Source organism: Stegodyphus dumicola, chromosome 3 (assembly GCF_044657685.1).
Source record: "Stegodyphus dumicola isolate Sdum_Otavi_A_Nest chromosome 3, ASM4465768v1".
NCBI classification, from domain to species: Eukaryota; Metazoa; Arthropoda; class Arachnida; order Araneae; family Eresidae; genus Stegodyphus; species Stegodyphus dumicola.
In genome coordinates this window covers 163,624,529-163,651,711 of record NC_140770.1, presented here as the reverse complement: position 1 = coordinate 163,651,711, position 27,183 = coordinate 163,624,529, and the positions used below count along the sequence as shown (strand labels likewise).

Sequence of the window (27,183 nt, the reverse complement as noted above, 5' to 3'; positions counted from 1 at the left end):
GTAGGCAACTTGACCTAAATGGCTAATGGAAGCTTCTTAGCGAGGAAGTAAAAAGGTTGTCATTTGAAATCTTTAGAACTCTTTGTGCGTTAATGGACGGAGAGGGGAGGGGAGGAAACGGACGGGATGTGTAAAGGACGGGAACGACCGTTTCAGTATTTTAAGCATCCAGGTTAACGAAGGCTTCGGTTCTCTAAGGGTTAAAACACTTAGGTGATTGGATGTATATGAACGCCACCTACGAGTGCGAAAATAAAAGTTGGGTAAGGAGAATTTTAAGCCAGATAAGGGTTTGGATGTATATATATATATATATAATCAAATTAATGAGATGAAAATAATCATTTTCATTTCATTAATTTGATTGCTTTATTTTCATCTCATTAATTTGATTGTTAATTAAATTTTTGCAACCAAGACGCAGGATTCTAAAAAGTGTCCTACTTACCATTTTGATTGTGTTTTATATATAAATGGATATTACCTTTGAAAAACGATTTCCGAAATTTTCGCAATTACAGTAATTCGTTTACTTAATACAAGAAAAAAAAAAAGTTTTATACTAAAAGTGACATTGCGAAGTTTCTATCTATATTTTATCATCTTCGTTTAGCACGCCATTTCTGTATAGCGCCACTTGTGAATGAGTAGTGAAACCACTGGAAAGTATTAGTTCGATCCAGGTATTATTCGCACTAAACAAGCTGTCTGAATGGGAGGTTTAGTAGTTTATCCCATGCGTAACATCAACACGAGCTGGTTTTCCCATAAGAAAGTGCTCCATGAAGACATCTCTTCCAATAGGCAGATTCCCGCGAACGGGCTGGCTGCATGGGCGTTTTCGTGGTTTTCCCCATGTGTAACGTGTATACGAGCCAGTTTCCCTTAGAAAGTCCTCCACGAAGGCATCCCTCCCCTTAGGCAGATAGCCCTCGAGGCTTTGCCATAATCACACACACACACACACACACACACCAATAGGCAAATAGCTCCCGTGTGCTTTGCTTTAAAAAATTAATATTACCTAGCCTTATTCATTTTTGTGCAATTGACCAATAGCATAAGACTGCAATTTTTTTCCGCGATTCTATAAATGGTAATGCGAGAGAAAGGGAACTTACGTCAAACGAAGATGTATTTTCAAAGGCACATAACACAATCGCATATAATAAATTGAGGAATTATTTATGAAGAGAATTTCTTTCCATTTTTACTATTATTTAAATTTCTTATATTGAAGAACAACAAATATGTATTTTCTGTATTCTAAAAAGCTTATGTATTTATTTTCATTCGTCTTAGTTTAGAGTTTTAGGCCCAAATGCAGTCGAGCGGTAAAGTCGATAAACACCGACAGCTCGATCTGGTTTCGATTTCAGACAAACGGGCTGGCTGCATGAGTGTTTTCATGTTTTTTCCATATGTACGCAGATATCAGTCAGTTTTCCTTAGAAAAGTCTCCACGAAGGCATACCTCTTCTTAGGCAGATAGCCTTAGCGTGCTTTACCATAATCAGATAAATCAAATAAATGAATTTTATTTCCTCTTTAGAAAAAAATACAGGACTTGTATTCATTAAACTTAGATAGTTTAATTTTCATTCATAAATAGAATTCATAAAATTCATAAATCGAATCCCTACTTAAATTAATTAAAAAAGTAAACTGAACATAATGGACATAAGTACTCTTCAGAAAACAAATGTTTTGACTACGAAAAGGACGACATTCACAACTGTTCAGATTATAAGTAGTCATTTATTATCACAATAATTTGAAAAACATGGCTGTCATAAAACACCATTTCATAAAGTAAATACCTTACGGGGCCAAAATTTATCGGAAGATTATTGTATGTGTTTTTAAAAAGTCCCTACCAATTAACCAAAAGATTTATTTATGAAAAAGAAAAGAAAACAAAATTAATACGAAACTTGGGAAGATATTTTTCCAATTAGAATTGTTTCCTCAAGAAAAATAATCAAAAGCAATAACCGATTAAGAAGGAAAGAAAAAAAATCTCGTTGCTGTGGGCGAAAAAAAATTCGCATGGTTTCTTTGATTAATTAAAGTGTTGTTTTGTAAGATAAGTCGCGGTTAAAGTTAATGAAATGTAATAATTCTTTTGGTTTTCTAAAATAAAAAAAATATTACACGAAATAATACCAAATTTTTCCAAGCATTTTTTTTAAAATTATAAATGAGAACAAGAGACTTTATGATAAAACAGTAATTAAATTTAATAGAAAAATTAAGTAATGTTCTCCTGATGTATTCATTTCTGAAATGCATACACACCTATACTGTCAGAACTCAGTATACGTCCGTAAGCGCTCTGAAATATGTCTAGCTTGGTACACAATGCGAAAACATTTATTTGGTATGCGACATTTGTTTAGGAGTCAAGTTCGATCAGTCACGACTCTTGTCTGCATTTGTTATGTCTGTTAATTTGTTGTCTGCATGTTGTTATGTCTGTTATTATTCTTCAATAAAGATTCGAGCTATGATTTTCAAATGATTTTGTATTTTTTCATGTAAAGGTTTTGTAATTTCATTAACGATGAGTTTTTCAAAAGTTAATAAGAAAATCCAAGCAACGAAGAAAATGGTTAGGATCACCATTTATGTAAAAAAGAGATTGTTAAGCGTGAAGATGGTATATTGTTACGAATGTACAGGCACGGTAAGATGGCTTCTCCGCAAAGCAGTTTTAGGGTTGCCATAAAATGGCAACGGAAGACAGGGTTGCAGCATTTGGCGAGAAATAGCCCATTTGGCGACATTTGGCGACAAAATTGGCGATATACCATGGACGGATGGAGAACCTTCTGGAACGAGTTCTTACCGGTTTAGCCCAGAATGTTCTCGAACATCAGTCAAAAGCTATATAAACCCTGCTGGTACGCGGAGAGTTAGTCAGTATCGAGTTGGTGACTCGGCTAGCGAGTCAATCCCTGCGGAGTGGATCGAGTTGACAGTCGGGCAGCGAGTGCCGAGCGGGTCGTCGAGTTCACCGAAGGAGTCTCATAGTGTATCGCGGTTAATGCATCGTCGAGAGAGCGTGTTCAACTCCGGAAACGACTGAACCGAAGAGTCAGGAGCTGTTCTCTGTGTGTCGTCGAGTGCATCGCGAGTTGTAGCGTAGAGAGTCTCGAGAGTACGTGGAGTTCCGAGAACGACCAAGCAGAGTCGGGAGCTGTACATCGGAAAGCAGAGTCGGATGATTTGCAGGAAGCTGTCTCCACCGTGATAGCCTGATAACCTGAAGGCTGTGTCGCTGATCGTGTCAGCGTGTTTATAGTAGTTCATTGATGACTGTAAAACGTGTTTTGGAGCTGTCCCGACAATATTGTCTAAATAAAGTGTGTTTCGATACTTCATCAAGAAGCATCGTCGTTATTCACTCCAAATGTACGAACCCCGTACGAACGTGAAGGAAGAAAATGACATAACAACTGGTATCAGAAGGAAAAGAAAAACGCAACAATATGTATCCGGACCTGGCTATTGCATGTCGTATGCCGAGTGCAACGGTATCTACGATTGTGAAAAACAAAGAAGCTATTAAACGGTTGACGTGTGTAACATATTGCTAAAAGAATATCATAGACGTCAGAAACTGAAAATTGCTTTTGATATTTATATCAGAAAAACATATACAATATCATGTAAATTGCTCCCTTTACATACAGTATAAGTATTTCAAGCACTGAATTTTTGTTTTTGGTATAAACAGTGTTTTGAGAACAATAGAACTTTTAAATCAGCACGGATATATGTAGTGATTTTAATGAATCCAGCTAGCGTTATTTCATGAAAAAATTTTATATTTTTAATTAGACATCTCGTGATTTAAATGTACGCCGTAAAAATATACATTCAAGTGCAGTTCTAAAACATGCTGCGCATTTCTGTTCCTTCTGTTCTACATTAAAATTGATTAATAATGTCAGGTAAAAACCGAGGCACTCTTCACTTGCTTCGAACACTTTGTTTCACTCTACGGAATGAAATGTTTTTTTTTGGCACATTTTTGCACAAAAAAAAAAAAAAAAAAAAAAAAAACAGAACGTATTGTAATCGCTAGAAATTTCGGTTATCAGAATTTAACGGAAATATCCATTCTGATCATTCCCGAATCGATTTTGACTATTTTTTCCTTAACATCTGTACGTAAGGACAGAATAAAGGACTCTCTTTCAAAAAGGTTTGTAAAATGGATTCAAAATGGATTTTTCGTAATGACAGCATTTCGTAATTCTTGCCCTGTGATCCGTCAACTCCGTTCTTTCACCTACCATTCGCAACTGGACTTCATTTCAAGAGAATAATCTATGATACTTGCTCGAATTCTATAAGAATAGGGCCCCTTGATCTGCTGAAATGTTTACATTCTTACTGGATTTTTCTTCTTGTTCTTAGGTCCTTTATTCAATTACTACGAATATGTTCTATACCTTGTTGTTCTCGTCATTATAACGCTATCAAGCGCTAGAAAGTTGCGCAGATTGGGTTAGGCCTCGCGCAGGCACTAGAAAATGTATTCAAAATTTGATGAACAAATGAAGGCAAGCTTGTTCAAATGAACCTAAGCAAGTTTTTTTTTTTTCTCTACTTATTTGGCAACGATTTTTCAGAAAACACAGCTAAATAAACAAACTTTCACACATTATATTCTTGATTAAATTATCTTTATGTTGATATGTAACTTCATGGTATTACCTTAAAGTGCTTCTATGAGATACAAAATCAAAAAAATAATTTTTTACCGAAAACTGTCTCTGAATTTTACCTCTAGTATAGTTAGCGCTTTTTAGTACAAGGCATAGGATTTTGCGATAGGGAGATTGTCATAGAAAACAATTTAAAATTTTAAATTAAAAAAATTAAAAATTATCTAATAACTTACAATTTTCAAATTTTATAATTAATTTATTTTTTAAGTTTACTTTCCTTACAATTTTTTTTTGACCAAGAAGCTCGGAAAATCACAAGATTCGAAGCACAGATCTGTCAGTTGTTAACTGGACATACTAACACTTACACCCTGATGGCATGATCGCGAAAATGCGAGGATTGCTTATCACATCAAGCTTCTATTCTTTGCTTGATGTCAAAGCTGGTTGAAACCATTTTATTTAAGTACCTCACAGACTGTTTCCATTTTATGAATATTTAAAGCCGGGAACCATCATGAATATTATTTACATAAAACTGAGATTTTCGGCTACAGAGTCTGTTGACGTCAGGAAAATTACTTAAAAGACCTTATGGTGCCAGTAAATTTGAGAGTGAACTGCAGACATAGAATATTAGGTAAAAAAGCAAAGAACTAGAAGTCGAGGTAAAAGTAGAAAGAACAAGAGATCGCCATAGTAAATCACCGCGTAGTATTCGCACTTACTAGCCTTCTTTTCCTATTTAAAGCTGTGCCGTTCCACGCCACAGAACCAGGCCCGTTATCTTCATCAGTCCACCATGCGCATGTGAAACAATCATACCTTAATACTGTGTACACTGAATGAAACTAATGCATCATGATAAGATAATAGCAATAGACTGAACTAAATAGTTTGTACAGGGCTGTTAGACTTTCCATCAGTTATCAATGGAAGAGGCACCAGTCCTTCTTCAATCAATCACATGTAACGCATCTATCCACTAACCATCTTACCAGCCATCCAACGACCACCAATACCTAACCCAGAGGCCACCAACAGCCATCCAACGGCTGAGCATTCGCAAACAGTCAACAACGTACAAGTCAACACCAGCTGGCAGAAGTGCAACGTCCACCGTCCAACGGACACTTCAAGAGCAACTAGTTCAGCAATCATTTCGTTCAAAAGGTTAAATTATTTACATTTACATTGTTGTCTTGGTACAATACTACTTGGCACACTGATCAAGCTAATTTGTTCTTGCTAGCGCAGTATTATATTCAGGTAAGTCCTAAAACAATATGGTCTTAAACGGAGTCCTACTTACAGTCCTAAATACTGCTCTAATACAAATATTTTAAACAAATATTTCGATCTTAATGCAATTATTAGCAAATAGAATAAAATATAGAACTAAATACAGTCTTAAAACTACATTTCATTTAAAAATTATTGTAGCAGTTCGATGCTGTTAGTAATATCAGTTTAAAAGTCTTTTATGTTACTTGACACAAGTCCATACTTTACTTGATAGTCTATTCATTGTATTGAACTGGAGTTTTAATGATAAGTCTTTTAAATAGCAGTTAATATTTTAGGATGTTTCAGATGAAATTTCTTGATCATTGAGAAGTCGTAGTGGTTTGGGCTTCCCTATCCACACATATGCAGATGAATAGAAGAAATATGTCGAAGAAGTGTGTGGGGAAGGGACCATGACCTATTACAAATTAAGTAAGAAACGGATTAAGAGTAGTTCTAACTGATATCAAACCAATATTTTAGATACAGTAATGGCTCAATATCACGCACTCTTTCGCGACGGTTATGTTAAAATATATTAGTATTAGTTTTGCATAATGAAACTCGGCAACGTCAAAAACAAACGAGCGCCAAACGATATATTGGAGAGAGAAGATTCTACCTATGCTTTTTGTAGAAGCAGATGTCTTTAACCCTTTCCGGCGCAGTGTGTTCGGCGTGAACACACCAAAAATATTCCCTCTTTAGACACTGAAAATAATCGGTAAATATCACGAAAACTACACTAATGGTTACTTTTAATCTCTTTTATGAATAATAGATGGCAGCACAACACAAGCAAATCATTAACGTTGAGATATATTCTGTTTTTAAAGACACTGATTTTTCAAAGAAATGCTTCAGATCTTTTTTTAAATATAAAGAATATCAATGAAAAAATCTTTATATAATTTTGTTGTTCGTATGCTAATCTGCCTATTCTGTATTACTGTTAATTTTTATCTTTGGAATATTGCGTATAGTGAAGCCTTCAGTGTATGGTGGGTTCTGACTGAACACACTGTACTGGTAGCGCCTGTCACGTGGGAGTGAGTCAATCTGGTCTCGTGCTTCAAACACGGGGGGGGGGGAGCTGAGAGAGCAGATTTATTTATATTTGTTTTTATTGTTTTCTGTTTTTGGTTTTGAAGACCCCGGTGCTTTGTTTTCACTTAACTATTTAATTTTTAGCGACAACAAGCCCTTTTTTTCTCTTGCTTTCATCGTGCGTAGTTTTAGTTTTGATTTCTGTAGATTTTTATTTGTGTATATATTCAATAATTATTTTTTCTAGTCAATAATTAATTGTAAATATTATAGTACTTTAATTATTTTCTTATAAATTTTAAAATTGCGTAAATGGCTCTGAGAGGCATCAGCATTGCCGAAGCAGAGTTTCCTTTTTTTCCCTGTTTTTTTTTGGGGGGTGTAGAGTAGCAGGCCTCCCTGTGGTGCACCCTGGGTTATGCTAAATCTGCTACAGAGATCAGATTCTACTGTTTTTTAAATAATAGACAAAGTATTTTACTGTAATACGTGCTTTACAACAATGCTTACTTATGGCAGCTCGTGCGGCTCAGTGTGTGTTCGCTTCGGACACACCCACAAAATGGAAACTTTTGTGCAATCTTTGTAAAATCAAACCTGATACTCTGCTAGGCCTAAATAGACTGCCTACAAATGTTTTTCGTAAAATTCCAACTTTAAAGAGTAGCGTACCGGAAAAGGTTAAACGATTTTATGCTAACACTGTGCTTGTGTTTCATAAATTTCAACATGCTACTTTCTTTTATGGAACGATAATAATTTATAATAACATTGTCTAATAGGTAAGCCAGAAGATATTCGAAATTTATAAATGAGTATCTTATAAGTTTTTTATTTAAACACTTCAATTTAAATGTTTGTAAAGACTGTTAACTTTGATTTATATTCTATTTGTGTTCTATCTGAGTTAAGCAAAGTCTCTAAATTGTTAAATAACGATTTCATAGTTATTCTAATTTATGATTCTTTAACAAAACTGTGCTAAATAGAGAGTAGTCTACTCAAACCCCTTGACTGTGTTAAATGCACGCCATACCAGGTTAAAAAAAGCTTAGCTTTAAATAAGTAAAAGAGTCCAAGTACATAACAGAATCAGCAGACCTATATAAGAGACCAAAAATAAATAACATTCCTCGTAACTTCAGGAAATTTGTGTTTACTCTGTGTCCATAAAATTAGAGGGTTTGGAAGTTAAAATTTCTTGAACTAATTTATTCATAGATAATTTTAGATAAAGCCTTTTATCTTGGAAGATTTACTATAGAACTGTAGAGTTATTTTGTATTCTCGAAGCAGGAGACGTAAAATATGTGCAATGAACTCGAACCAGGACTTCTCGAATACCCGCCGAGTGTGCTAACTATTACACCACGAAGGCACGCAGAAAGTCTGAACTGGAGTCCTGGTTAGGGACTCGAAGCTGGACCTCTCGAATACGCGTCAAGTGTGCTAACCATTACACGTCAAAGACAATGCAGAAAGGAGGGAGAAAATATCTTATAGAATTACTAATTGACTACGTCTTCAAATAGAATATAATAAACGCAGTAATTATTATTTTCAACAAAAAAACATTATCTTCTAAATTGTAGTTTTAGAGTGTTATCAATATTCTGCTAAACAAGATCGATAGGTAACAAATTTCAGTTGAATTAATTCATGAAAGCAAAGTTACAATTCTAACGCAGCATGTGGCAAACAGAGTTTATTAGAATATTTGCAGCCCCACCCGACATTGATGGTTTTCGAATGAATAAAGCGTCAGATATCTGTCTTCTTCAAACCAATATTAACATTTGATAAAATTTAATTAAATAAAAATAACAAAACTGATTAAAGCAAAGCCAAGCTTGAATTCTTAGCTCGTGACAGAATGCCTGATTTCCCAAGAGCCATTGACGGCTTTAGGGTGAAGAAGACATTACACATCAACCTTATGCAAAATAGATAGACATATAATGCACTTTTATACTGTTATATAGTTTACTGGAATGCCTGTAGGTCCAGTCGGCATTGATGAAATGTGATGAGATGTCTAACATAAAACATATTTAATTATAAGAGTAGAATTATTTTTTACTTTATTATTTTGGAAAAAATGTATGAAAAAAATACTGCATTAGATTTGTGCCTCGCAGGAGCGTACCGAGAGGGGGGGTGAGGACCGCACCTTAGATCAGGAAAGGAATTCGAAGAATCTTAAACTTTTAAGTATATGTACACTGCGAAAAAAAAAAAAAAAAAAAAAAAAAAAAGGACAGGTCTATATGTCCCGTTCTACTGGGCGGATTGACAAAATTCAAATCGCGTTTTTCATGTCTCGAAAGCGCGACTTAGGATATATATTAGATTTATATATAGCATTGTTCTAACATAGGTATTTTGACACAAAATTGGACTTTTTCTGAAATAACCATTTTTTTCGCATATTTCGATTCTACGCTTCAAATTATGCCTAGATATTAAATTTGGTTTATTTAAAAGAAGAATTAAATAAGTTTAGTTAAAACGGTGAGATTATAAATATATACCAAACTCAATTAACATTCAGGAGCTAAAATTTTGAGAGCTATTTTTTTAAAAACTAATTTTTATAAACCTTGGTAGTTTGGTGTAATTTGAGTCGTAAAATCAAAATATGTAAAAAATAATTGGTATGTTATTTCAGAAAAAGTCCGACTTTGTGTCACACTACCTATATTGTGGTAATTATATATATATAATTATGTTTACTTAGTAAAAATGTGTTTATAGGAGTTGGCACAGTGTTATTTCAAAGGTAACTTTATTTTTCAGTTTCATTACTGGAATATGTGTCAAAATTCTCCGAAATACCCCCAAAATGCCCTAATAAAACCAAAATACTTCAAAAACTTAGAAAATGTTTTAAAAATCGTATCCAGCCCTTATGTGTAACTTTATCCGCATATGCCTACCAGTAATTTCGATAAATGGAAGGTACTAGAGATTTCTCGGCTCTCGGAGAATACTACGTAAGCCCCAACGACAGCCTAAATTCTTCGTTGTAAGTTCAGAGTTGATTTAGGTTTGCGTTTCAGATGCGCTTTGCATTGCATTGTGTTTAACGTTCTTAGTAGTTTCGATGATATCTACAGATTGTGCTCTGTAATTCTGAGAAGAGCTGTACGAGTGCTTTTGTGGAAAGTCCTAGAACTGTAAAGAACACTGAAATGCTAGAACTGTAGTATTCAAAATTCAAACGAAGCTAGTTAATAGTTAATTTGGATATTACATGCTAACCCTAGTGAAGACCAGGTGCCCCCTTCATCGTCAAGTGAAATGATATAGAAGACATTTTCGTTTTTTTTTACGATACTACAATGCCGCCCAGACGGTATAGTGGTTAGGGGAGCCGAAGGGCACGGGTTCCAATTTCGGACAATGCACGGATGTTTGTAAATGTGTAGTGTCCGTTCGGGATGGGGGCTCTCTAAATATGCAACGAGCCGACAGTCCTCTCGAGAGGTTATGGGTAAGGGAAGAGGGGGAGAGATCGTCAAGCCTATCTTCCCGGTGTGTTTTCCATCAAAATTGGAGGCAGAACTGAGCGACGTTGTATAGTTACCTGTACGGTGATCAAGGCTCTTGTCACCAATAGGCGCAATCTTACTCTGCTTGCCACGATGAATTTCGCGGTCTTGTTCTGATGTTGTAGAGACATTAGGTATTTTTTAGAAGAAGGAGAGATGAAAAATGAGCAAAGCCTTCGCGGGAATCGAACCACGGACCTCTGGAATACGCGCCCAGCATGCTGACCACTACACTAAGAAGGCATGCTAGGAAGGCGGGAGAAATACCTTATATACTGCTCCTTTTAAAGGGCGACTGGGGTTTAGGGGACGCAATCACAAAATCCTGGGTGTGGAGAATCATCATCCACCACCGTTTTTAGTTCAGGCGCCATTATAGACACATTAGTTATTTTTTATAAGCAGGAGCGATGAAAAATGAGCAAAGCCTTCGCCGGGAATCGAACCACGGACCTCTGAAATACGCGCCCAGCGTGCTGACCACTACACTACGAAGGCGTGCTAAAATGGCGGAAGAAATACGTTATAATACGTTAAATATGTTACTGTCAGACAAGTAAAATAACTCACAACAACATGCACGATACTATAATAATAAATACGTTCACTTATGGGTTTACAGGTTTGTTGAAAATTGTACACATTAAAATTCTGCAGACGTATTGTGCGGTTTTATTAGCTCATTTATATTTTCTAATCTTCGCCAACGCTAAAAAGGAACAGAAGGCTAGATAAAATACTTTATAAAGCACTAAAATAATGAGTTATACTTTAGCGGAAATATACGATTACAGCACGTTTTAGCTTTCCTCTTTGACATTTGATCAACTACCTCCTTTATATTGACCTCCTTTTTCCATCTATCACGCCGCTATGTTTACAGGAGATTACCTTGCGCGGTAGACAGTTGCAATAACAGAAAAATTGATTTGTTTTATGGCAACACCACTAGACAGACTATTCGTGTTAAGCAAATGCATTCTTAACATTCAGTTAATAATACACCTACTTAGTATTAAATCATCTGCAAAAACACTGCCAATATTAAATATTGACTATTTTGCCTTTTTACGTTCAGCTATTATATACATTGCACTTCATTTATATTTCAAGAGACAAAATAAACAACCGACATTAGTCATTCTGAAGTATTAATGACTAGTTCTCAGAAAATAGAAAATTTATTTTCTTCTTTCAGTTTTCGATTGAATTTTCTCCCAAGACAATATAAAAATTGGGTTGTTGAGAAAATGATACCCCACTGTACTGCCAATAAATGGGATGTCGCTTAAAATGGTTCTTTGTTGACGTTCTTTTACTGGACACAATTGATGAGTTTTTCTCATTCTAATCAAAGAAACGTAATAAATAATGAAACATATTCTTTAATTAAAAGTATCTGACATCTGCGAATTTATATTCGAGTATAGTTAGATTTATGGTTTCGTAAAAGAATTAATTTTATAGATTTACCTTTTTCGTGACCTTAGAGGTCCAAAGAGAATACGGTAGTACCTCTTGTATTTTCCTCCTAGCTTTAGACCAGGAATTGAAAATTTTTAAATTGTTCCCGCATTTTCGCCTTAATTAATACGTTAAGAGATCGAGATCCACTAAATTTTGAAAAGCATTCGTCCAGTTTTCATCTTCCAGTTAAAAACAAAACCTTCCCAAACTAGAGGATTGAGATTTAGTCTCTGGGGGATTGTTCCTGGCATTCTCAAAGACGGTGTTGCCAAATTAATGCAATTTTTTCTTAAGGGAAAATTTATTTAAGATTTGGTTTGCTACAATATTTTGAATTCTTATTTCCACTATTTAGTTTCATAATATTTGACGCGTACCCACGCACATTTTGCTCACAGAGCGTTATCTACCTCTTGCGCATGAGGGCGGGCGCATGGCTAGATGGGTTATAAACTGCTCACATCTTTTAAAATTGTAGCATAAGCGTTTGTAACATAAATTTTAAATAGAAACAGTGCATATTCATACGTAATCATCTCATCATAATACTAAATCCTCCTTTTTTATTACTTCCTTTTACGAAAAAAAAGGAAGTATTGTATTATTTCCTTGCACGAAGTAAAAAGGAAGTATTGTATTACTTCCTTGTACGAAGTAAAAAGGAAGTATTGTAATCTTGAAAACTTCAAGCATCATATTTCAATAAAATATACATTTTGACCGCTATCGAATACAATTTAACGATATTTTTGCATGACATCCGTACGTAAGGACAGAATAAAGGACTCTTTTCCCCCCAAAAAATTTATAAAACTGCTTTAAAATGAATTGTGCGTCTGTAGTGTGCATTTGTACGTACGTGCGTATGTACGTATCTCGCATAATTCAAAAACGAGTAGCCTCAGAACATTGAAATTTTAACAATTTAAAAGTCGTTTAAGTGCAGCTAAGCTTTTTGCGATGGCGGCAATGTTTGTTTACATTTGAAACAGCAGAATAGTAAATTTGTTGCCAATCTAGAGAAAGTAAGCTTCGCAAAAACAAAGATAACGCCTTCTTTTATTATTGTGAATAAAATCATGCTTACTCCATTCTGGAATTTATTCGAGGAAATAAGTGTTTAAGATTTACTTCATCATTTTCAATACAGATATTTTGAGTTTTTATGTATTTTTGCCTTGTCGCGAAGTAAAAACTGAATTAATTGAATAAGAAATACTGAATCGTATGAGAAAACCTTTTTGGTTGTTGTTGTTTGCTTAATTTCTTTTATACATCGTTTTATATTTATTATAGTATTTGAATAGAATATGTGGCAATGATTAGATAATTCTTAAGATGATATACATTTTGTGCATTCTGACTTAAAAAGATGAATGAAATTTAACGCTGTTAAGCGAACCTAGGGCCAGAGTGTCGCTATGGTAAACAAATATAGTGAATTTTAAAGAGTGCATTTATTCTGTTGTGGTTTATGCGCTACTGACGAAATAAATTTAATTCAATCCAATAAGTTTAAATGAAATGCAAGAAAAATGCGCATAATTTCATATTCCGTACAAGGAAGTCATGCGGTGTATACATCAGATTTTCTTCCTACGTGTAGATACATATACTTAAAACTTAAGTTTCTTCGGATGATTCCCCTGAGTACAAGCCTGGGGCGGTTACCCCCTGCCCTGGTATGAAATGGGATGCTCCATGCCTGGTCAACTGCAGCCGAGACACACCGAATATATGCAAGTAAAGCCCTTAAGCACCAAAATAATTTTTAAACGCAGAAAGCTAGATTTGAGGAAGATACATTTCATACCATTGGGCATAATAAAGTGGCTATATCACAAAGGGACCAATATCAGCACGCTTGAAACAAATTTTGGAAACTAAACATCCTGTCGCAAAATCTATGACAAATCGCGAAGAGTATAGCGTCGCTTTCCTGTAGAGAGACGCACCTTCTCACAGCACTAGTTATCGGCGTTCAAACATTATTTCGTTGCTTAAGATTTTTACTGTACCCAATGTATACTGTGCATTAGATACACCTATCAGTCAATAAATTACTATCGAAGTTCATACATTATAAATGTTCATAATCATGAATTATTCATAGATATAACATAAGAAGAAATTTTCAGACCACGTAAAAGTAAACCGGAAAAAAAAAAGAAAGAATTTAGATTTTAACGCCCCACCAGAGGACTTGTGGAGGTTTTTATGTTGTCTCTGAGCATCGCAGTTTTCCATACTCTTGGACTCATGCCTGCTAACACACTTTTTTGGTCTTTTTAGCCTTGTTACTAAGCAGCGTTTTCTTCGCACTAGCACAACATAAAACTCAAAAATAAAGTTACAAAATATTTAAAAACAGCACATCTTTAGTGTTCCCGTTAAGAGTGTTAGTGTTATATTGTTATTTTTTTAATATTCGCTATATTACAAAATCGAGTGGTCCTAAAAGAGTTACTGTAAAAAAGGAGAGAGTATATAATGATTTTCATGAGTCCAGCTACTGTCATTTCATAAAAATATTCAACATTTCTGATTAGACATCTCATGAGTTCTATATTTTTTATTTAAATTAATCAGATTAAAAAATAGAAAAACGTTTTTAAGCGTTGCGTTTATTTCTTTTCACTCCCTTGGTTTATTACTCAGTAACAGAAAAATAAGATTAAATCAGCAGGTTAAATATTTATTCATTACTGATTGGCAACACGCGTGTGCATGGATATAATAAGTGTGATATTTGAGGCAGTGGCAACACATTGCTTTCAAATAGCGAAATTTTTGGATTAAAACTGTTAAGATAAATATCATACACTTCGTTGAATGTCAACAATTTGGCGCGGGAAAGATAAAGATGTTTTTTTCGAACAGCGTTACGACATCTTGCTTTCAAATCGCTGACTTTGTTAAACAAAAATTCGTTAAATTTGAACGAAGTCTAAAATAAATCAAAAACAAATTCTAACTGAAACTTTGGGTTTCGAGTTGCCTATGTTTTCGGGTAAAGCACTATGTGTATTCAACATTCGGTGGCTCTAGGTGCCTTCGTTTTCCATAATGCAATGAACATACGTACATAAATACAGATTCTTCATTATTTAAATTTTTTAACTAATTCAATTCGAGAACATTTGGTGGCAACCATTTGAAACGTGATTGGCGTCAAAAGTGGTACGGACAAAAAGTGCGTTTCGAGATTATGGTAACTCTTGTGCAAGTAAAAGAAAGAAAGACAAGAAATAAGAATAAATACTCAAAACAATAACGAAGACAGAAACACTATTAAACAGTAATGTTATTTTACAACAGTTTTACATCTTAAATTAAACTAAAATTTTATATTAAATTTAAATTTTACAGGAGTTTAAAATAATTCTGTCCTTCACGCATTATATACCTAAAATCGTGCGGAAAATCAAAATGTGGAACGGACAAATTAAAGCTATACATTTGTGTTAATCGAAATTGAGGATTTAACTTTGGTTTCAAGAACATGCTGTGTAAATTGATATCCAGATGCCAGCTTTTCATTTGCAATTTGTGAATTTTAAACTGCTTTTAATCTTAGCAGTTGATAGCCTATTCTGTGCAAGGTTCGCTTCCATAGTTAGTTGCCAGCTGTCCCTGTTTAAACCGCTGCAAATCCCCTGACGTCAAAAAGAGGGGAAAACACGGGAGGAATATGGTAACAATGTAATTATTGAATGCGAGCGATATAAATTTAACTACTTCCAGCTCTTAGAAATGCACCGATTACAATATTGTTGCTAATTTCCTTTAAGTATTTAAAGAATAATTGGCGACACATACATATCGATGGATTGAAAATGCTGGACAAAGTTGGAGCTGGTGTGTATTCAAAACCTTTTGAATTCTATTCTTCTCTTGGTCCATTTCTATTAAGAACTGGAGGCAATTAAAGTTTCAACTGAAGAAACTTCTGTTAGGAAATCCAGCTCATAATTATTGTTATTGTTTTTAGGCGCCCTTTCAGCCATTCAAGCGATTTCTGAACATAATGTCGCGAAATCAAAAATTATTGAATCTTACTGAAGAATTCTTTTTCTTCTAGCCTCGAAACGGATGATTGTTGTCTTACAGTGGATCTGGGCTCACGTTAGAATAACTGGTAATGAATGACCTGATAAATTAGCTAAAAAAAGAATTGAAATTTTGAGTGCAACTATTAGTGAGATACCATGAAAATAATAGTAAAAAATGCTATGTGAAAAATATTGATTTTAAATTGCTTGAAGAAATTAAGAAAAAGAAGTGGCGGGATTCAGTGTCTCGCTAAACATCAGCACCACACTGGTATATATGATAGTCCCTTGTGAGCTTTGTGCGACAAGAATTTTGAGATGGACAGAGATCATTTGGTAAAATGTTCTTCGCTGAAGGAATAAAACTTATACAGTGGATATCGGCAGGTTAGAGAGCTAATGCAGTTGACATCTAGCGACTAAATTCTTTATTTATGCTTAATGTAAGGATTATGTTAATTTTATTAACAGTTAAATTTTCAGTTAAACTTCCTTTCCTATCGATTCTTAACTTCAACTTACCACTTCCGGCCAGAACGTAGTTTTAGAATCACGTCGGAATACATAATGAGGAAGAGCGGTATTTAACCACAAAGTTCTTCGGTTCTTAGAGAGATACCAGATATTCTGGATAGCACGCGTCCGCCTTTTTAGGCTACTCTCTCGTAAGCTAATATTACGCTCGGCCGTACTTTAGGCCCTTGAAAGCTTCGCAGTCAATTAGCGTTAAAGGGCCAACTCTGTTAGAATCTTGATAGCTTCAGCTATATCTCTTTAGTTAAGATTAGTTTAGTTTAATTCTTAGTTTCTTAAGTTCAAGCCCAAGTGTCGGCTTTATTGTACTACTCCAAGACAGAGCTTTGTTAAACTTTAATTGGAATAATAGAGGGAAATTTAACTCTTCTTCTTATTATTGTTTCCAGTCACATGAACTCAAGCGATTATTCACTTTCAAGAGCAACCTAGAAATGCACAGTGGAGAATCCTACATAGTCATATGTTATTCCTCTTACAATTTGGATGTAGTTATTGCTATTGTAATGAGGTTAATTACTATTTTGTCTTTTTGTAAATTTATTTTTGTAATTTTTTCACGCTCCAGTCTCATGCATCTTCGATGCATGGGTCCAATGATGTATAATCAATTGCCTTTGCAATAAAAAATTAAATAAAAACTATTGCCGATCTAGAAATTTTTGTTTCAAACTAAATCTAATATTAATAATTCGCATGAAATTCTTTCCTTAGCTGAACTTAATTTTTAGCTCTGCTAAAATATCTATAAAAGACACGAGAGAAGCAAAAATAAACGGAAATAGATTAACAAGGAAGCTGTTGCACAATCAACGAGTTAAAGGTGTTGTATACCCTCATGATTGCATTCTAGACTATTTGCTAACTTATTTACCTTCAATTTAAGCAAGTTCCAGATCGTATTTTTAAACTGTTTACCTTCACTAACAAAGTGTGCGCTGTTAGATTAAATTCAGACGTAATTCCCATTTATCGCAGAGCTAGTTTACATGCGATTTTCCATCACAGCTGAGATGACTAAAATTGAATGAAAAGTTTTCCACTCAGCAGAGTTGACGATCTGAACGTGAGAATTTTATTTTCCGTGCGAAGAAGTTTCGTATAATTCTACAACGCTCCGTTCTTTGATGCATAAAAGCACGAAACTTGCTTTAAAAGTTCCTAACAGAGAATGCGCGATACGGAAGAGAGAAATGAATGTAACTTGCAAATGCCACAGCGCTGAGTACCGTTTCGTTTTATTCCTTTCTAATGGCATGTCGCGAAATTGTTAAAAAACGATTAACAATTCAAAGAACGTTTATGTTAAATATAACATTCTAGTAACACTTTATAACATTTTAATAACACTCAACATTTTAATAAATAATAATTTATTGTATTAATTAATAGTTATCTTGTAGAGACATTAGGTGTTTTTGAAAGCAGATGTGAAAAATGAGCAATACCCTCGCCGGGACTCCAACCACGGACCTCTCGAATACGCGCCGAACGTGCTGACCACTACACTACGAAGGCAAGCTAAGAAGGCGAGAGAAATACCTTACAATTTTATATTAGAAAAGGGGAATATGTGTGCCGTGGGCGCAGTCAGCTACTCAGTGCTTATGCAAAGTGTGTACCCATATGTTTTTCTAATACTCCCCATACAATTTATATTTGAACTGACGAAGAGTAAAAACTGGAGAAAATCTGTAAAAAAAGTCGACGAAAGTCGGGATATAAAATGACGAAAGTCTCCGAATTATTTGCTACAGATATTTTCAGCTTTAAAAATTGTTACTGTTTGGAGTTGTAAGAAAGCTACCAAATTTTGTTTATTTATTTATCTTTTTTTTTTTTTCCCCTCTTTTGGCATGTTTATTGACAAATCATTTTATGAACTGATAACACGCGAATATATTAAATCAGTAGTTTGAAAACGTTTTAAAATATCAAAATGCTTAATTTAATTATTCCTTTTTTTAAAATCTGTAATATCCTAGCTAATTTAGTATTCCTTGAGAACTAGAATGTCGAAGAACTGTATAGCGACTTATCGCAGAGTTCTGTAAGAAAAAGACAAGTCCAAAGAAGGGTTTAAATTACCCTTTATTCTAACTCAAAGTAAATGACATATGGCCCTTTCTCGGGCTTACAACAAGCCTCCACTCGCGCTTTAACTAAAGGTAGAAAATAAAAACTAACCTAATGCTAACTAAACTAAAACTAGCCGAAGCTGCACAGATAGAACTAACAGAGTTGGCTCTTAATTAAGATCACCAGAGAATACTAGCAGGCACGTAACAATACGGTCGAATCATAGTAAGATTAGATTTTTAGCGCGAAGTCGTTATACATTTTGTTGAAATGCACCCGGAAAAAATTGAGCCACAACTATGAAACGCGTCATACAAATGTGTTCGGCGAGTAGTGTAACAGATTAAACTTGCAGCACCAATCAGCATTGTGGAGCGATACTATGCGCGTCTGAAATGAGCAGCTCGTAAGGGCCGGTGCGGTGCCATCATAACGAAAGATGTCTTTAAGATGTGTTCGATAGCGTTACAAATAGTTGTCAGACTTTGAGAGGGTTCACGTCATAGGCCTAAAAGTGGCCTGTTGGTTGAACAGGCGAATCAGCTGGCATGTTGATCGAAGCGAAATGGGCGTTTTCCGTTGTTAAAATCGATGGTCCGTAGTAGGTCGGGACGTCCCCGAGACAACAATGCGCAAAATGATCACGCAGTTAGCAGAGTTGCCACGTCCGCACTAACAGTGTATCACTATCATCGATTCAATGCCATGTCCGCACTATCATTGATTCAATGCCATTTGCCATCTCGCAGGGATCCCGGAATATCCAGGGATACAATTTATTGTAGACTATGTGAGGCTGGGCTCACATCTCAACGTCCATTAAGATACTTGACTTTGACACTCCACCATAAGCAATGTCGTCCTGCATGGTGCCTTTCTCATTTACCTTGTAGAGTCATTAGGATTTTTTTTTTGAGGCCGGAGAGATGAAAAATTCACAACCGCCTTCGCCGGGAATCGAACCACGGACCTCTACCGGCCCAGCGTGCTACCGTTCCACCAGGAAGGCACGCTAGGGAAGTGGGAGAAATACCTTATATACTCCTCTTTTTAAAGGGCGACTAGAATTTAGGGGACCTAGTCGCCAAATCCTGGGTGCGGAGAATCATCATCCACAACCCTTTTGGTTCGGGTGCCACTTGTAGAGTCATTAGGATTTTTTTGGAGGCCGGAGAGATGAAAAATTAACAACCGCCTTCGCCGAGAATCGAACCACGGACCTCTGAAATACCGGCCCAGCGTGCTACCGTTACACCACGAAGGCACGCTAGGGAAGTGGGAGAAATACCTTATAACCTGGGCAATGTCAGATTGGAGAAATGTTATCTATAGTGACAAGTCACGTTTCCTTTTCAATGCTCATAAACTCCGCATAAATGCCTGAAGAAGGTGAGCAGTCCAATGTAACATTCGATACAGAGCAGCACACAGCCAGAACACAGGGTGTGACAGTCTGGGGAGCACTGGGACAGCCGCTCATCATTAGTCATGCTGCGAGGTACTCTGTTTGCTAGCGGGTATGTTGACATTTTGCAGCCGATTGCATTGCCTATGCTAGTAGATGGCGTGGGTTTTTTTTACAGCAACGCTTGGTCACATACAGCACGGCTTTCCCAACAATGTCTTCTACGTGTTAACGTTCTCGATTGGTCAGCCAGGTCTCTAGATCTAACGCCTATCTAACACGGTTCGAATATGCTGGGCAAGCAAATTCAATCCTGTCCAATTACGTCTCAAATATTTGACCAGTTGCTCCATTTGTGGCACAATCTACCGGAGAGGTGCACTGGCAAGTTACAGACTCCATGCCCAACAGAGTATTGGCTTGTATAGCTGCCAGGGATGGTTTACTACCTACTGATATTTACATTCTTTGTATTGCTATTCCTATTTGATTTTTTGTTTATCTACTCGAACACTGTATCACTGACGAATTTCGTAGTTGCGGCTTAATTAATTATGGATCCATATAGTTTTTCCAGCATTATATATATATATATACAGAGAGAGAGAGAGATGAGATAGAGAGTTACACATTAACCGAGATCCATAATAGAGTACATTATTAGAAATACCTTTTATAATTGCACGGTCGAAAGCAAACGTTAACAAAACTGACTGCGTGAGGGCAAAATGTAACTCAGGAATACATACTGGCTTTTAAATTTTCTCTTTGTTTTATACATACTATACATGTACTTACTTAACTACAAAGACAATTAAAAGATCGCATGCAGTATTTATGAAGCTATGAAAAACAGCTTTTATTAATTATACTAATGATGAGCATGTTACTACTACTTGTTCCTAATAAAAATATCAATATATTAATTTTGAAAAATATTCTCATTATTGTTTTCAAATGGTTCATTTTGCTTCACTGTTTTATACGGCATTGTTATACAGTACGTTTCCCAAAGCATGTTCCGCACCATGTATTTTTCCGCCCTGATGCTGGTACCATATTGTTGTAGGAAAGAATACTAACTCTCTTACAAGGCAAGAGTTCTCTGCTTTGGATGAAGGCTTTGAGGTCCATGCATTCGAAGACATTTACCTCCATTTATTTTGAGCATTAAATACAGAGGGTTTTTACATATTTTTAGAACAATTTCGATAGCGAATATAAAATTGCAAATGTTTTGGAATAATTATTTCTGCCGATAGCTTATTGTTAGAAATGAGAGATATCGTTCGTTACTTTTAAATATTTGTCTTTTTTAATATGTCGCATGTAAACAAGTTGTGGACTAAAGTATAAAAAAATCCTGTAAAAACGTAATATCTACCAGCATTTGCTGAGGGATACAGCTGAACGCAGAATAATTTTAGAGCCTGTATGAAAACTGTTTAGCAGAAGAATGAACGGAAATACATAGACAATATACTGTGACCTTCGCGGAATACATTGTGACCTTCGCGATAGCATAGGTTTACCTAATGAATAAATAGATCTATTTATTATCGAGAAACGAACATAAAAAAATAAATAGGTATATTTATTATCATAAATAGGTTTACTTATTATAGACAAACAAACACAAAAAAAAATTACAAACGTGGTTAATCAATGCAAAGAAAGTTCCAGTAAGGGGTTTATGACTGTCGCATGATTCTCCTACAATGGGTAATTAAAATAGGAAACGTGGGAAAAATTTTGAAATCAACTCAAGAGAGTCAACTCAGCTATCAAGAATCAACTCAACTCATCTAACAAGAGAAAACTTTACATCCAATTTTAACAGAAGAAATTCCATTTCTTTTTCTCAGTGATTTTCAAAGAGGGAAACATCATTAAGACAAAGCAAACAGTCAAACGTTGAGAAGTACTACTGTATTCCTCGAAAAAATGAAGAGTGTTACATGCGTTGCATAAGAACCTTTTCAACGTATTCCTGCAAAGTCCCCTGATGTTTCACCTATGGATTATTCTGTCTTTGGTCTCTTGAAAAGAAGCGCAGACAGACCTACCACGATGAATGGACTCTGGAAACTAGAAGAAGAGGAAAGAAAATTAATACCCCTGGAATTTTATGAAAATGCCTTCTGTCAGAAATCACGAAACAGCCTTATAGTACAGAAAAAGACACTCGAACAAGGACCTCTCAAATACGTGCTGAGTGTGCTAACTGTTACACCAAGAAGGCATGCCGGGAAGAGGGATAAAAGACCTTATATACTCGCCTTTTTAAAGGCCGAATGGGCATTAGGGGATCTAATCGCCAAATCCTGGTGGCGAAAAATCAACATTCCTCATCTTTCAGTTCGGGCTCCACTGTGGATTCATTAGGATATTTTGAAGCAGGAAGCAAGAAAAATGAGCAATGCCCTCGTTGGGACTCGAACTTGGATCTCCGAACACGCGCCGAGTGTGCTAACCGTTACACCACGAAGACATGCCGGAAGGAGGTAGAAAATACCTTATAAGTTAAAACATTAAATAAAAATACTTTTAATGTTTTAAATATTAATTAAACGGCGACAAAAACATCCTCCAAAAAATGTACCAAAAATGTATAAACACACTCTGTTACTTAAATACACCAAATGTTCTTGAAAGATTATACGAAGATATATTGCAATGCAACCAGAGTGAAAATACAATTAAAAACACGTGTGCAGTATTTTAGAATAATGTTACTAAAGTCTTTGATATGCCTTGAGCATAACCGAATTTAATATTCCTTTAACCAGTTTCTTTGTACACTGCAGACGCCGCTTGATGCGATGACACTTGATAACATTATAGTAGCGTATTTCTTCCTCCTTTAAGTGTGTCTGCGTGGTGTAACAGTAGCACACTCAATGGGTATTCGAGAGGTCCAGGTTCGAACGCCGATGAGGGCATTGCTCATTTTTCATTTCTTCTGCTTTAAAAAAAAAAAAAAAAAAAAAAAAAAAAAAAAAAAAAAAAAAATCTGATGATTCTACAGTAGCGGCCGATTTAAAAAAGGTGGTGGATAATAATTTAGCATCACCGGGATTTGGCGTTTGCGTCCCCTTATCCGCAGTTCTCCTTTAAAACGGGGAGTATTTTATCCCTCCTTCCAGCATGCCTTCGTGGTGTAACGGTAGCACACTCGACGCGTATTCGAGAGGTCCAGGTTCGAGTCCCGGCGAGGGCACTACACATTTTTCATTTCTCTTCTTTCAAAAAAGCCTAATGACTCTAGAAAACCAAATGATAATATTGAACTATGTGAAAACATAACCTTCGAAACAGCCATGGAATTTAATTAATTTCATATAAAATTGTCAAGAAACACATAGATAGGCACTTTCACAGCATTTTAATTAAGCAAAAGCAAAAGTTTGTTTATGAAATGTATATAGAAATTACTCGAGCGATGCTGTACTAGTAATCGTAATAATAAGAAAGCATTCCTCATTGGAAAAGAACTTGTTAGTGTAAAAAATTTAAAAGTAGGCAAAAAAGCAACTGCAATTTGCCGTAGAAGATGTCTTCATCTGAAGAAACATTCTGCAGACTGTTTTGGTTCCTGAAGAAGAGAGACTTTTTCTGGTCTGCTGAAAATCGACAAGAGTAATTGAAAATCTATCTCAAACTAAAGTGTTTTCCTCTAATTTTAAATACTTGGCTAAAATTAAAACCAAAATATTTGATTATGAAATCTCTTATTTGGAGACACTTCTGTGTCTTTTGGCAATTTTTATAGCACATTTTAAATTTATTTGGAAACTTTAGTTTAGTTTAAAAAGTTTATTGTAAAAGATTTTGATATAGCAATCGAATTGTTGATCACAATGAGCGACATATATCCATGTTTTCGTATACAAACGGGAGCGAGTTCGACAATTTGATTACAATATCCAACTGATAATATTAATCATGATCACAATAAAATGAGCCTACTGCAGTTCTGAATGTTTGTAATTTAAAGGAATAAGAGGTAATGTTATTTGCGTATATAATTGCGTCTCTAAGCTCTTGTAATAGCACTGAAAAAGTCGCAAATTGACAGCCAATGACAGCCAAAATATTTTATGAATTTCAATATTATATAATAAATGAATTTTATATAATAAAGGACCTTCGAAGAATATAGAAAAAATACGCCATCCCGTTTCAGATTACCTCATACGTGGTAAGTAATAGTGTTAACAGTTAATAGCGTTAAATAAAAACGGGCACAAAGAAGAAGCCAGACATCTATCCGATAAGGTGAGCAAATACACTTAGACATTGGGCCCTAGAAATAACATAATTTGAAATTTCACTTGTTCTTATAATTTTGAAATACGACTTCAGAAAATATTAACTTACTTCTGAAATCATGTCTTAATACTTCTTAATATGGTGGTTAAAATTGAATAGTGGACAACAAAAACTGCTACCGATTAGCATTCAAATTCCTCTTAATTTCTTATTTGTGGTTACAATAAAAAATTCGTTTTTTGTGTGTGCGTGTGTTTGGAATAATAAAGTTATCTAAATACATGGTGTTTATAAAGTTGTCTAAATACATGGTGTTTATAAAGTTGTCTAAATACATGGTGTGTATCTAAATACATTTCTAGTGTTGGCTAGAAAGTAATTTCGTTTTTTTAGTGGGAAATAAAACTTAATTTTTCTGTACAAAAAATAAGCTTTAATCCCTCAAATATCTTCTGTTTCATTTAATGTCGCCCACCAGCGGCCGAGCGGTAAAGGCGCTGAACACTGGTAGTTCGGTCCGAGGTTCAAATCCCGCAAACTGGATGGCTGCATGGGCGCTTTCGTGGTTTTGCCCATGTGTAAGGTGTATACCCAGTTTCCCCTAGAAAGTCCTCCACGAAGGCATCCCTCCCTTTAGGCAGATAGCCCTCGTGTGCTTGGCCATAACTGAGTGATCCAATCCAATCCAATCCATTCAATGTCTTTTCAACATCTTTCTGGTAACTTCATGATTCCGCGCTCATAGAACTGGTCTTTATCAGCAAAATACTCAATTAAGTGCGATTTGAGGTCATCGTTATTACTGAAATTTTTACCATTTAAGAAGTTTTGTAAACTTTGAAATAAATGATTATCCAATGGTGCAAGGTCAGGGCTATATGTAGAATGAGACATCATTTCCCAATCAAGTTCCAGTACGTGTTGCTGAAGATATACGAGGCCTCGCATTATCGTGATGGAACACGATTTCTTTGCGATTTGCCGATCCTGGCTTCTGGCCTTTTCTCTCTGATTGCTTCCTCCAATTTTATAAGTTGTTGGCAATAAACATCTGATTTGATCGGTTGGTTGCTTTGAAGCAACTTAAAATGCATAATACATTTGTGATCCCGCAGGTTGATAGCATGGTTTTTTCTGATACAATTTAGCTTTCGATTGTGATTTGTGCTGATTTTGAATAAATGTTATTAAAGAAGATCCATTTTTTATCAACAGTGATAATTTGTTTCGAAAAAGGGTTGATTGTATTAAATGTTTGAAATGCTTATCTCAAATATTGATTCGCTGTGTTAAGTGAATTTCTTTCAATTCATGCGGAACCCAAATTTCGAGCTCCTTAACGAGTTCAATACAACTTATGTGCTTTTCAATTGTTGCATTTAACCTTTTCGCAATCTCTGGCACAGTTACATGAAGATTCCATTCAATTATAGCATTAAGTTTGTCATCATTAACTTCAGAAAGTCGGCCAGAACGCTGGTCATCTTCAAGTGAAAAATCTACAGAACGAAAGTTTTTAAACCAATTCTGACACATGAGTTCTCTTAAGAAATTAACATCATGAACTTCACATATCCCTCAGTTAGCCTCAGGAATGTTCTTGCTTTTATGAAAAAAAAAAGAGTAAAATACGACGAAAATGTTTATTTTTGCTCTTGATGTTAAAACTGACGCTAAATTAACAGTTTTAAACAAAAATACAGAGAATTTGTTTCTAAAGCAACCTAAAAGTGTCAGCTACTAAATCTCAAAAGAAATATATATATATGTCATAATAAAAGCAAAGGAAATGAACGGACGGAACACTGTAGATGCGTGCTTAGATCCATATTGAAGAAGAATTTTGATTGCGCAGTATGCTAGTAATGCTAACTTGGTAACATCTAAAGAACTTGGCAGTAGAAGCGATTTTAATTCCATTTTTATTTCCAATTGGTATTTGTGGCCACAATCACTTAGCACTCTAGTCGTGCCTCTCCACAGAAGATTTACATTTTTGATGTTGTTGGGATAGAAAGCAAGCCAGCGAAATTACATCTTAGCACAGTAGAGAGCAAGAGGTGAAGTGCATAGTTATGCAAGATGGAGGCACGCGAAGAGAAAAGTTTTGGTTTTCAAGGACAGTTTCAGTTCTTAATTATTACGTCATCGGAGTTGCGCGGGCCATAGAGTGATCTAGAAATGACGCAATGCAGAGAAGTTATTACGATTTTAGAATAGAGAGGAAGAATTAATGTTTATAGTTATATTATAATTTTGATTCATATATTTTTATCTTACATATATATATATATATATATCTAAGATTGAGAAAAGTGTAACAAACAAAAAATCTGCAAACCGAAATTACTTTCTTGCCAACCCAATCTTTAAAAGGTTATAAGGTATTTTCTCTCTTCTTTTTGCATGCCTTCGTGGGTAACTGTAGCATACTCGGCGCGTATTCGAGAGGTCAAAGTTCGAGTTCTGGTGAAGGAACTGCACAGTTTTGAAATCTCTTGCTTCAAAAATCCCAGTGTCTCAACAAGGTATATACAAGGGCATACTAGTTTTCAGTTTATTTATATACGAATCATAAGTTTTTTTATTAAATGTAACATGTTGCTGTACCTAGATAAAATTCCAAAATCACACATTATAATTAATTATATTTTTAGATATGAGTTACACATTTATTCTTAATAAAATTCGAATAATCTATTAATGAAACTAATTTAATTACAATAGTTTTAAAAAAGAACATTCGGAGACCCCAAACCATGGATGCTTCCATTGCTAATCGAATAATCAAACGCAAAACGCGATTGTTT

At 35.2% G+C, this 27,183-nt stretch overlaps 1 protein-coding gene across 2 annotated transcripts in view; it reads right to left on the bottom strand.

Moving 5' to 3' along the window:
* LOC118186215 (uncharacterized) overlaps positions 1 to 27,183 on the bottom strand; it is a 695,790-nt gene that overhangs the window by 466,165 nt on the left and 202,442 nt on the right. The gene's annotated exons all lie outside the window — the stretch shown is intronic.